Genomic DNA, 12464 nt, shown 5'->3' on the forward strand with positions numbered 1-12464 from the left:
CTTGTAAAAAAAAAAAATACTTTCAGAGTTTCTCCTCAAAATGCAATATGTATGACGTCTGTATAATGATTTGTGTGATTTGTAGTGTAACTGAAAGATAGCATATTCTTTTTAGGGATCATGTGGATGACTTCACACTTTTCATGATTTTGAGTCAATTGCCACTTTTTGCGCCATAGAGATAATTTGTCTAAACCATTTTGCAATTCGTTTTGATCATCTGATGAAATTACATGATGGTAAATGACAGTATCGAAGAGGACTGCTCACATTGTGTCCTAAACTGTATATGTAGATCAGGAACAACATAGTGCCTATAACACTTCCTTGTGGAACGCGAGATGTTACTTCTGTTTTACTCAACGGCTGTCCGTCAGTCATCACCAACTGTGACTTTTCTGACAGGAAATCACGAATACAGTTACACAATTGAGACGACACTCCATAGGCACCCAATTTAATTATAAGTCGCTTGTGAGGAACGGTGACAAAAGCATTCTGGAAATCTTAAAGTGTCGAAACAATTTAACATCCGTTGTCGATAGCACTCATTACTTCGCGAGAATAAAGAGCTATTTCTGTTTCACAAGAACGATATTTTCTGAATTCCTGTTGACTATTTGTCTATAAATCGTTTTCTTCTAAGTGATTCATAATGATCGAGCACAGTATATGTTCCAAAATTCTATTGCAAATTGACGTTGGAGATATTTCCAGTCTGTGGGTGCGAATCTTTCTACGAGCAAGCGGTTGTATATGGCTGCTAAGTATGGAGTTATTGTATCAGCATACTCTAAAGGAACCGAACTGGTATACAGTCTACACCGGAAGCCTTCGCTTTCTGAAATGTTTTAAGCTGCTTCGCCACAGCAAGGATATCTGCTACTAAGGCACTCACGTTGGCAGTTATTCTTGATTTGAATTCTTTCGTGAAGGAAATTCGGAAAGTCAGGTTTAGAAGTTTTGCTTTAGTGGTGCTGTCGTCAATAGCATCATGATTCTTAACGCGTTGTGGAGGTGCTGACTGCGTCTTGCCACTGGTGTACTTTACTTACGACGAGAATCTCTTTGAATTATCTGCCAGATTTCGAAACGCAACTGGTCTTTATCAAAAAACTTCAAATTTTCAAAGCATTACATTAATACATGCAAATTTGTCAATAATTGGTCTTAATAAACAACTAAAGTAGACCTTATGAAGAACAGAAATCACAGAAGAAGTAGTTACCTTCTTCCTCAGCACTGGAATATTTTTCAAGAGTCCAGCTACGATAAGACAGATAGTGCATCCATCCCCCCTTCGGTAATGAATCTTAGTACAGCCTATTACAAAATACCTGTATGCATGCTTCGACTGGGTGTTCTTTTCATCATGAAACGGAAGAATCTTGCTTTTCAATTACTTTTTCGAGCTGGTCTAGTTTTTCCAATTGACATTTTATGTTTCGTCTCCTTCCTTACGGCTTGACTCGTCTGGATCTTCGCCACAAAACTATTTTCCTTTCTTTTTCTGATTTCTGGGTTTTTCTTCAGCTTCCAAATCATTTTCGTATCTCTTTTCCAATATTGCTGATTTTTCTTTGCACCTTGTCTCACGCAGTCTTCGGAGGAGACATTACAGCCTCTGCTAACAACGAGTGAGGGTCGCGTATCTAAAGCTCTAGCAACCCCAGCAAATCCGAATCCGCCTTATGTCTTTTTGAAGTGCCAAGTACAGCTACCAGTTCAGACTGCGGTTCTGGAAATTTTTCTGTTGTAGAAGACAGAGAAACTTCCTCTTGGAGCACATTGGTTTGAGAGAAGCCATCTTGAAATGCCTCAGATGCTGATACTTGCACTTCCGGTATTTTACCTTATGGTCCCCCTTTCATCTTTAAAGTGCAGGAAAAAACCGTGTTGGCTCGGTTTCGCCCCACCTGGTGAACCGGTTTTACCCCACAGAGCGAGGCTCAGTAAAACTTGGGGTTAGAAAATTGGCATTCAAATTATAGTGAGAGTCACACAAACATGTAAATTCACCGAAAAACGTGATAAGTCGAAATAATTTGTTACTTACAAATTTCTTATCATGTAATGTTCCTCTCCAGGCCGGCCGCTGTGGCCGAGTGGTTCTATGCGCTTCAGTCCGGAACCGCGCTGCTTCTACTGTCGCAGGTTCGAATCCTGCCTCCGGCATGGATGTGTGTGATGTCCTTAGGTTAGTTAGGTTTAAGTAGTTCTAAGACTATCACAGACCAAAACTCATGAAAATGCATACGTTTTGATGTCGCTCATAGGGGATGCGATGTAATTAACAGTATTTCCCGTGCACTGTTCACGAGAATCAAACAGTTAAAATAAAATAGAAAATACATGAACACTGCATAAGATCAGCTCCCAGCAACGCACCTGAAAATAATACTTAATCTAAAGCATTTGTTTTAAAATAAAGGGGGAAACTAATCACTGGACCTGTGTGTAAGGAAACGCGTTGGATGTGCTAACGGGAAAGCTACGAGGTGAGTGGCTTAGGTGCAAAAACGTAACCTCGGAATACAAGAGAAAATTGTGGATAAAATCATTTATTCCTAAGATATGGATGTGAGGCACGTACACAATTCCTGATAACATTTATTCCTAAAACATTAAAGAAAAGCATTGATACATTCACCGTTAGAATCTACACCTAAAATCATTGGTGTGAATCATTCATACAACTGCTGATACCTGATGACTGATCGCAATAACTCGTGAAACGGTACACGTTTCGCCCTGCATCCGCGTGCCCACGTGGTTTGTGGAGACGCAATTTCTAGGTATCGTTGCAACAATATCATATCACACAGTCATGAACAGTTAACGTTCATTAAAACAAACATGAGACCGGACAGTTAGTGATGACGGTAGCCCAACAAAACTTTAATGTTCAACCACGTGGTCGGCTCCCCACGGACGAAAGATACAGAAAGCAAGAAAAATTTACGAGATGGCAAAGGTATTAATATTTAGAAAAATGAAAGGTTATACAGGCATAGCTGAAGGCAAGCAGACATTCATACAGAAGCGAGTGCTCACTTCTTATCGACACCTTTGTGTGGCGCTCTTCCGGTGGATCCAAGTCTGATATAGAAATTTACTAAAAGAAAAATCTGCCAAAGTTTTGCACTCCTTGCTGCGACAAGGCAAAGCAATCTTTCAGAGATGAAAAGCGAGACCAAAAGCTAACAGCTCTCCTCTCGCCAAGTAACAACGCGCCACGCGGTCAGCCTAACTCACCCTTCTTCGACTGGAGCCCAGCTGTGGACGCTTCCCGTACCACGGCAGACTGCCTCCCGCTTCTTCTCCAGCCTCTTCCAGACTCCGCGTGGGTGCCGGCCGAAGTGGCCGTGCGGTTAAAGGCGCTGCAGCCTGGAACCGCAAGACCGCTACGGTCGCAGGTTCGAATCCTGCCTCGGGCATGGATGTTTGTGATGTCCTTAGGTTAGTTAGGTTTAACTAGTTCTAAGTTCTAGGGGACTAATGACCTCAGCAGTTGAGTCCCATAGTGCTCAGAGCCATTTGAACCATTTGAACACCGCGTGGCCTGGAAGATGCCATTTCCGCCACCAACGTAACGCAGGTGGATTTCTCACAAGTAGTGAAAACCTCTTTGCCTACTTGACCACTACGAGAGTTGGCTATTCTGTACAACTGCTGCTAAATCTGTATGACTATCGCAGACTTTCTGCAGCAGACTACGCCATACAAGAGTTGCCTATTCTGTACAACTGCTGCTGAATCTGTATGACTATCGCAGACTTCGCCACCGTCTAGCAACGTGACACACAACCACATTGATTCAATCACACCACTATGAGAGTTATGAGAAAAGAGAAACAAGGAAAAGAAAGAGAAATGGTAGTGAATATGGGCTACCGGACTAATGAAAGGTGGCTACACGACCCTTTCACTATATATGGAGGGGATGTACGAGAACATGGTTCAAATGGCTCTGAGAACTATGGGACTCAACTGCTGTGGTCATCAGTCCCCTAGAACTTAGAACTACTTAAACCTAACTAACCTAAGGACATCACACACATCCATGCCCGAGGCAGGATTCGAACCTGCGACCGTAGCGGTCGCGCGGCTCCAGACAGTAGCGCCTAGAACCGCTCGGCCACTCCCGCCGGCACGAGAACATGGAACCATCACAAACATAGCATATTACCACGCCTAATACAGTGTAGGAAAACCGTTGGCGTTCAAAATAGCTTCCAGTCGCCTCTTATGGATAAATACAGATCCTGTACGGTTTTCAATGGAATCTTACACCATTCTGTAAAATACTAGCCATTTCAGACAACGACGATTGAAGTGAATAGCGATCACCCACTTTTCTCTCCAAAGTAGCCCACAAAACCCTAATAATACTGCGATCTGGTGACTGTGTTGGCCAAGGAAGATGTGAAATTTCATCCTAGTGCTCAGAAAACCAGTCCTGGACGATACTAGCTGTGTACAAAGGGGCCGTGTCGTCTAGGAACACAGCATCACCATTGAGGAGCAAACACTGTACCATGTGATGGACCTGGTCAGCCAAAATGGTCACAGAATCCTTGGCAGTAATGAGACGTTGCAGAGTAACAATGGAGACCGTGGAATATCACGATATGGCTGCCCAAATCGTGATCGAACGCCCGCCATGATTCGCTCTTATCACGGAAACTCGGCCAGAAATTGCAAATGGTGTGCAACAGGACTCACCCGACCAAATGATTTACTTCCACTGGCGCAGAGTCCAGATTTTACGGCTTCGTTACCACGATTTCCTGTTACGGACATTTTCATCACTGATGAGCGGCTGTGCAATGCCATGTCGTCCTGGAATTCCCTGCTTATGGAGCTCCTTTCGTGTTACTTTAGTGCTGACAGGGTTCGCGAGTGCGACATTCATTACTGAAGTGACTTTTGCAGCTGCTGTTCTTTTATTGTTCATCACAATCTTCAATTACCGTCTGTCACGATCATTCGCGACACACTTTTGTCCGCGTTGTGTATTAGCGGATGACGTTTTTTTCCCTTTCCGTGTTGCGGTATAAATCTTCGATCCCGTGCCCCTTGAAATACCAAACACTTCGACTACCTAGGTTACTGAAGCATCTCCCATACAATCATCAACCATTTTCCCACGTTCGAATTCACTTATCTCCGACATGATTCACTCACAACTACACAGAACACTTTTCTGACCACAACTGACACTTGCAAGGTATTGAGTATATTGCCGTTCGTGATAAAATACAACAGCGCAACCTGCAGACTTTGCTCAAGCATGAATTTCTCGTTGTATTTCCATACTTTTGTCCAACCCCTAGAATGCCGTCAATCCTCCGTTACTCTTGCGAACTTATATACTCGCTCTCTCCTCTACACTGATGTAGTTCACTTGTATGCGACAACAGATTCAAGTGGCAAATGTTCTTTTAAATCAGTTGTTCCTAGCTCTTTATACTGGGGACCACTCTGTTTTCTCTGTTGTCAACACGGACAACAAGGTTAAAAAAAAAGATAAAATAATATAAAATAAAATTTGTCAGTCTAAAAATAAACTTAAATTGAAACTTTTAACAGATTCTCTAAACTCAAAAGTTATAAATAGTAACAGTACTATTACAGATTAAGACGCAACAGTTTCGGTAGAAAGTTAAATTCCGTTTGCATCAATACGATTTTTCAGCTTGCATCCTCTGGCGCAATTTCGATAATCCTGAGGATTACTGCTCAATTATTTCTGCGTCTTGCTGCTGGTGTACTTTGGAGACAACCATAACCTCTTTGGATTTTCTGACAGATTTCGAAATACAGATTCTTTGTGAGAGCTATTAAAAACATATCGCATTTAACACCACGATAAATTTCGAGTTTCAGGAAAACATCACCAATCTTGGAGACTTTAGCATTACTTTAAATTTGGCATGCTTTTTTTGTTGGTTCCGAATCAGTGTTCTCACATGTTTTGTGTACTATGGGGGATCAGTAATCTTATTAATTTATTTGGTATACCTCTCTCAGCTGCCGTCGACACCATTTCGTTGAGTTCAAGCCACATCTAGTCTACACTCACATAGTCTGTTTGCGAGCAGTGGAGACCGTCTCTTAGGAATATGTCAAGGGAAGTTTTATCTGCTTTTTTAAATAGACATATTTTGAGTTCATTTTTGATGAATTTGGATGTTATGGATCTCAGTGTTAGTGCAACAACCTTGTGGTCACTAATTCCTGTATCCCTCATGATGCGTCCTATTTGCTCAGGATTAAGTGTTAACAAAAGGTCAAGTACACACTTCGAGTAGGCTCCTAAACTAACTGCTTCTAATAATTTTCGGTGGAAGCGATCAGTACAATTCCAGACGATATTTTACCACCGGCTCCAAACATGTGGTTTCGCTAACATATCGGGAGCAGAGAGAAGTCAGTAGCAGCTTCTATTGCATGGTGGACACCTACTTCGAATGAGGCTCAAGTTTACTTTGAACTCTTCTGCAGCTGTGTCATCTGAGGCCGGAGATCGGTAAAAGCAACGAATCCTTCCACTGTCCAAGACGTAAGCGATTATGACCTGGAGCACTGGCCGTGAAACGTTTTTGCTCAAGAGCCAATACTGATACTGTAGGGATACACATCGGGTCGCATAGGTAAATTTTCACCAAACCACCGTTGTTCATAGGGACATACCACTTACACATTTTGAATTTACTTACTGTATCACACCAAACAGCCCGTTTTTAAGGGAAAAAGAAAATAATGAGTAAGAACTACATGCATTTTTCTGATGGCTTACATACTGACCAATTTTACGTACTGAAGCGGATAATGTGGCCAGTGCCATCGGAATACTATCCAATATTGGTTTATCAGATTTTAAGTCACATTTTCCAAGCTGCGTCAGGCCCTAGTGTATGAAAGAATACCAAGCAGCTGCAGCAGACCGTTTTCAATTGCAGTTTTGTATTCCGCCAAATATAACGGAATAGAGACGGTTTTTAATAATATAACTTTATTGATAGAAAATTGCCGCAAAGATATAGATTATAGGATGATAGCTTTATATGTAAAATGGTTTAGAAGTGAGTTTCGTCTGTTGTGTTATGCGTGTTTCTTGGCAATAAGTAACTGTTATTGACGTTAAGACCTTGGCCGCTTTTCTCGACTATCGGTGTAGCTACTTTTCCCGATGGGACACCATGTCGGAATTACTGATCTACAGAAGAAACTATCGGGCTGAAAGAAATAACAAGGAACTACATTTGTAGGCGAAAATACGTTGTTTAAACATAGCTATTGTAAAACAATTACTGCTCTCCATACAAGTAAGTTAACAAGATTAGCATAAATGATGTATTTTACATTAGACAATTCAAAATCAAAAACGTTTTTACTAAAAAATAGTGGAATAAGCTTCCTCTGTCAGTCTCACTGACAACAATGCTGATGTGTTTTAGAGCCAATATCATCACTTCTCGACAGGCAGCTTCCCTGTTCAGGTCAAAAACAATGCAGTTGCCACTTTTCCCATCCTCGCCACTGTACCACACCATCCCCTATCGATGTTATTATGAAGTTATAACCTTCATAAATCAGTACATTACATTAATTACTAGGAGCAATTGCGTTTTAGACACCACCACAAATGTTTACTAAATATGTTGAGTGTTATATTTTTTCACTCATTTCATTATATTTCAGTGGCCTGAATTTGGTTTCAGATTACTTGATACAAACCTGTACCGCACGTGAGACGACAGTCTGCATAATTTGTATTGACGAATCTATGTTACTTCCGTTTGACGTTTATACCACAGCAGCTGAATGGTGCGATTTGCGCACGCTCGTCTGTTGTCAACATTAGAAGACAACTAATAAAATATTCCCCCTCCCACTTCTATTAACCCTTTAGCCCCGTAGAGGTCGCGCTATTTACCACACTGCAAAGCAGCGAACTTTACATACGTTACGGCCGAATTCACCAACGTCAAGTATAACCTAGCACATCTTAAAATTTGTTCCGGCCGGGCCCGCAGCGTAGAATATGTCATAATATGACATTTTATAATTAATTATTCCAGGCAAGCGCCAACGGCCTTCCCGCGCTGGTAACACTGGTTCCCGTCAGATCACCGAAGTTAAGCGCTGTCGGGCTGGGCTAGCACTTGGATGGGTGACCATCCGGTCTGCCGAGCGCTGTTGGCAAGCGGGGTGGACTCAGCCCTTGTGAGGCCAACTGAGGAGCTACTTGATTGAAAAGCAGCGGCTCCGGTCTCGGAAACTGACATACGGCAGGGAGAGCGGTGTGCTGACCACATGCCCCTTCATATCCGCATCCAGTGACGCCTGTGGGCTGACGATTACACGGCGGCCGGTCGGCACCTTTGGACTTTCATGGCCTGTGCGGGAGGAGTTTAGTTTGTTCCAGGCAAGCTGCAACAGTTTGGTTAGTAGAGCGTCTTCCTTACTACAAGCTCGTTTCAGCTATAGCGCTATTCTCAAGAAAACTTCTAGATGTTACAATCGGTGACTCTACTTACGTTCATACAAGATGTACGTGAAAGGTACTTTACATACAGAATTAGTCTAGTTGTAGTAGACGCCCATGCTGCATCACTAAGTAAACTGCTGACTCTCTATTTATTGCTAGACTCTTATAAGTCGTGTAATTTCTATTTACGTAGAAGTTTTTCGTGCAATGCTTTTGACAGATCGACAGTTTATTCTTTATTTTGAATGTAATGCTTGCAGTCAGTGATGTTAGTTGTGTTTCACTGATATCATAACTTTGTTGTGATTTCTATCTGTGTTTATCTTTTGTTTTTGTTTCTTTTGTGTTTTACTTGCTCTCGATGTCCAAAAGGTCAAAAAAAACTTTTAGGTAATTTTTATGTTTAAGATCGATTGGTTCACTGAGAATATCGTTTGGATGATTTTTCATTTGTGTATATATTTCTAGTTCTTCCAGAAAGTTCATAGCATGTCCTTTTTGTATTTTGTGTAAAACTTGTTATGCATTTTCAATGTGCTCTGCTTTACGATTTTGGCTTTTTGGATGTAGGTAAAACCTTTATTGATTGCTGCTGCAGTTTCTTGTGTGTTCTTTAAATCTAATGCTGAAGATTTGGTTTAATTTATTCAATATTTGTCCCAAATCCATTACGGCACAAAAACCAACATATGTACTGACAATATACTTTGGACAAATATCGAATAAAATTAACTAAATCTTACAGAAAGCAAACATAAAACAAGCTTCCCCAACAAACAACAATCCAAAGAGAAAAATTCGATCTGGAGAAACCAAAATTCTTGATTTTGCCTACTCAGGAATATACAAAATTTCTTGAAACGAGTGCGCTAAATTCTGTATCGATGAAACGGGACGAAACTTCAGCATTAGATTTAAAGAACACACAAGAAATTGCTGTAGCAATCAACAGAGCTTTTACCTACATCCAAAAAGCCAAAACCTCAAAGCAGAGCACATCGAAAATTCATTACAAGATTCTACACTAAATACCAAAATGACATGCTACGAACATTCTGGAAGAATTAGAAATATATATACCCACCAAAAATCATCCAAACGATATTCTCAATGAACAAATCGATCTTAAACATGAAAATTACCTAGAAGATTTTACAGGAATTTAGGACATCGAGAACGGATAAAAACACGCAGTAAACGAAAACAAAAGACAACCATAGATACAAATCATAACAAAATTATAATATCAGTGAATTACAACTACCATCACTGACTAGCAAAAGTTACACTGAAAACATAAAGCATCAACGAGAATAACCTGTCAATCTCGCTGTCAAAAGCATTTCATGAAAAAATGCTAAACAAATAGAAATGACGCGGGTATAAGAGTCTAGCAATAAATAAATAGTCTACAGTTTACTCACTGATGCAGTATGGGCATCTGTCCCAGCTAGACTTAAGCGCATATGTAAACTGATCTTTATACACTACTAGCCATTAAAATTGCTACACCACGAAGATGACGTGCTACAGACGTCAAATTTAACGGACAGGAAGAAGATGCTGTGATATGCAAATGATTAGTTTTTCATTCACACAAGGTTGGCACCGGTGGCGACACCTACAACGTGCTGACACGAGGAAAGTTTCCAACCAATTTCTCATACACAAACAGCAGCTGACCGGCGTTGCCTGGTGAAACGTTGTAGTGATGCCTTGTCTAAGGAGGAGAAATGCTTACCATCACGTTTCCGACTGTGTTAAAGGTCGGATAGTAGCCAGTAGCGATTGCGGTTTATCGTATCGCGACACTGCTGCTCGCGTTGGTCGAGATCCAATGACTGTTAGCAGAATATGGAATCGGTGGGTTCAGGAGGGTAATACGGAACGCCGTGCTGGATCCCAATGGCCTCGTATCACTAGCAGTCGAGATGACAGGCATCTTATCCGCATGGCTGTAGCGGATCGTGCAGCCACGTCTCGATCCCTGAGTCAACAGATGGGGACGTTTGCAAGACAACAACCATCTGCACGAACAGTTCGACTACGTTTACAGCAGCATGGACTATCAGCTCGGAGACCATGGCTGCGGTTACCCTTGACGCTGCATCACAGACAGGAGCGCCTGCGATGGTGCACTCAATGACGAACCTAGGTGCACGAATGGCAAAACGTCATTTTTTCGGATGAATCTAGGATCTGTTTACAGAATCATGATGGTCGCATCCATGTTTGGCGACATCGCAGTGAACGCACATTGGAAGCATGTTTTCGTCATCGCCAAACAGGCGTATCACCGGGCGTGATGGTATGGGGTGCCATTGGTTACACGTCTCGGTCACCTCTTGTTCGCATTGACGGCACGTTGAACAGTGGACATTACATTTCAGGTGTGTTACGACCCGTGGCTCTACCCTTCATTCGATCCCTGCGAAACCCTACATTTCAGCAGCATAATGCACGACCGCATGTTGCAGGTCCTGTACGGGCGCTTCTGGATACAGAAAATGTTCGACTGCTGCCCTTGCCAGCACATTCTCCAGATCTCTCACCAATTGAAAACGTCTGGTCAATGGTGGCCGAGCAATTGGGTCGTCACAATACGCCAGTCACTACTCTTGATGAACTGTGGTATCGTGTTGAAGCTGCATGGGCAGCTGTACCTGTACACACCATCCAAGCTCTGTTTGACTCAATGCCCAGGCGTATCACGGCCGGAGGTGGTTGTTCTGAGTACTGATTTCTCAGGATCTATGCACCCAAATTACGTGAAAATGTAACCGCATGTCAGTTCTATAATATATTTGTCCAATGAATATCCGTTTATCATCTGCGTTTCTTCTTGGTGTAGCAATTTTAATGAGCAGTAGTGTATATAACTTTTATAAAGGTAAGGCGACTCCCCAACTGTAACATCTGCAGAGAATGGCGCTATAGGCGAAACGAGCTTGTAGTAAGTGAGAAGCACTACTTACCAAACTATTGCGCCTTATGTGGAATAATTTATTACAAAAAAGAAACCTTAAACGATCACTGTCCCTACTTTCTTTTTTTCTTACTGGGCAAGTAAAATACACTCTTAAAAAGCTGTTAACGTTAGTTGACCTTTTTGGATTGTGATGTTAGGTTCAAAAATGGCTCTGAACACTATGCGACTTAGCTTCTGAGGTCATCAGTAGCCTAGAACTTAGAAGTAATTAAACCTAACTAACCTAAGGACATCACACACATCCATGCCCGAGGCAGGATTCGAACCTGCGACCGTAGCGGTCGCTCGGTTCCAGACTGTAGCGCCCAGAACCGCACGGCCACTCCGGCCGGCCTGTGATGTTAGGTAGTCGCTATAAACATATTATTATAAAATACGTTTGGGAACCGCGGGCCGCAAGAATACTTTATTCGAGCCGTATTCCGCCTGCCGCCCGCAGTGTGGCGGCTACTGGTGCGGAGTCTACAGCCAACCAACTACGTACGGTAAAGCTCGGCTAATGGAATAAACTCGAGGCAAACCGTAGACTTCTGTCTGTGTCTTGCAGGCCGAGCTGATCAGGAAAACGGGTCGAATTTAGTGTGCGGATGTCAACTAGCCCGGAGCGGCGACACTCGCACGGGGAGGGAGACGGTGCAGGGTGTACATCGCCACCCCATCCCCCAACCTGCCGTCCATTACAGGATTAATTAATTCGGCCCCCAAGTGGAGGGGGCGGCGCGGACAGCTGCTTCGGACACGGTTTCCGGGTCAGCAGAGTGTGTCGGCGCGAGGCGTGCCGTGCCGCGGACAGCAAAGTCCTTGGGAAATCTCGCCCCGCCCGCGAGCTACGGTTATGATTGGAGCGGAGGCGCGCCCGCCGGGTGGCAGAACCGGCGGTGGCTCTCGTTAATTAAAGGACGGAGAGCGCTGGAAAAGGCGACCGCGGAAAGGGCTCGTTCCTATCCACCGTAACCGCCGCGCACCCTCCTTCCCCAC

General features: G+C 42.9%; 1 pseudogene; it reads left to right on the top strand.

Annotated features, from left to right (window-relative positions):
* The first annotated feature begins 8093 nt into the window (after positions 1 to 8093).
* LOC126204587 (5S ribosomal RNA) lies at positions 8094 to 8211 on the top strand (annotated as a pseudogene).
* Positions 8212 to 12464: the final 4253 nt, after the last annotated feature.

Source organism: Schistocerca nitens, chromosome 9, assembly GCF_023898315.1.
Source record: "Schistocerca nitens isolate TAMUIC-IGC-003100 chromosome 9, iqSchNite1.1, whole genome shotgun sequence".
Taxonomy (NCBI): Eukaryota; Metazoa; Arthropoda; class Insecta; order Orthoptera; family Acrididae; genus Schistocerca; species Schistocerca nitens.